This window comes from Littorina saxatilis, linkage group LG4, assembly GCF_037325665.1.
Source record: "Littorina saxatilis isolate snail1 linkage group LG4, US_GU_Lsax_2.0, whole genome shotgun sequence".
Classification (NCBI taxonomy): Eukaryota; Metazoa; Mollusca; class Gastropoda; order Littorinimorpha; family Littorinidae; genus Littorina; species Littorina saxatilis.
Window position 1 is genome coordinate 63,963,920 of NC_090248.1, and position 1,166 is coordinate 63,965,085.

General features: G+C 42.3%; 1 protein-coding gene across 1 annotated transcript in view; it reads left to right on the forward strand.

Annotated features, from left to right (window-relative positions):
- Nucleotides 1-1,161: 1,161 nt before the first annotated feature.
- Nucleotides 1,162-1,166, forward strand: part of LOC138965360 (betaine--homocysteine S-methyltransferase 1-like) — a 10,978-nt gene continuing 10,973 nt past the window's right edge. Inside the window, exon 1 of the mRNA XM_070337497.1 lies at nt 1,162-1,166. This exon is cut by the window's right edge and continues 241 nt beyond it. The gene's annotated coding sequence lies outside the window, so the exon portion shown is untranslated.

The following is a 1,166-nucleotide window of genomic DNA, read 5'->3' on the forward strand; positions in this document are numbered from 1 at the left end:
GTCTCACCCAGTGACATTATTCTGACACTGGACCAACCAGTCCTAGCACTAACCCCATAATGCCAGACACAAGGGAGAGCAGCCACTAGATTGCCAATTTTAAAGTCTTAGGTATGACCCGGTCGGGGTTCGAACCCACGACCTCCCGATGACGGGGCGGACGCCTTACCACTAGGCCAACCGTACCGGTAGGACAGAACATACACGTGTTTAGTTTTGTCAATGATTAAACGTTCCAAAAAGAATACTAATGAGGATGACAGTCGCTTGTTCATTTCAATGCAGGTTACGTTCTCTCAGGTGCCAGGAGAATGGTTCCGTATAACTCTCACTTACTCTTGTTGAATATATCGTCGGGATTGTGCGCGCTTACGTCCCTTTGTTTGTCAGTTCTATACACTAAAACATTTTTGGGGGGGTTCTTTTATGCCACCGGACAAGCACGATCTTTGATCCGCTATTTCTTCCATAGTTTCGAAGCACGTTTCCCGAACTCATTTCTTACTAGTTCAACATTTAAGTATCTGAAAGATGATCAGTTATTATTGGTTTAAACAGTGGTTTATTTCTCATTCCTTTTACAATGCCATGAAATACTTTTAACACCAAGAGGGATCACAACAAGTTAAACTAATAAATGTGCGATAGTATTGAAGTCGAACACGTTGTTTCTGTCTGCTGTGCATTGCCCGTGCATGGACAATACCGCTTTAACTTGCAATGTCCTTTTTACTTGTTTCGAGGTTGCGTCAGTCGATAACAAACTGATACAGCTCAGACAAATAAACGCAATAAGAAAGAAAGTAATAAAGAAACCAGTCTGGAGAAGGCTGTCGCATAATAATCTGTACAGCACAGAACAAATTTGGCTTAAGGCTGGAGTCTATCCCTGAGAACAAGAAGTAGAATTTCGCTCAATCGACGTGTCCCAAATTAAAGATATACAGCATTTTTTTTATTGATTTTTTGCTGGCCGCGAGGGAAGGGTGTCCTCTACTCCGAGGTACCACTGTATGTTTTCCTCTTTCCTATTGGATGATTGGCCTCGTGTAATCTGTTGCACGGAAAAGACATTCTAAGGTGACCTGTTTTTTGGTGGTTTTTTTTAGTGTGTTGTTTACGTGGCATGCCATATGCGTAGCAGGTATAGGCCTTATATCTGCGTA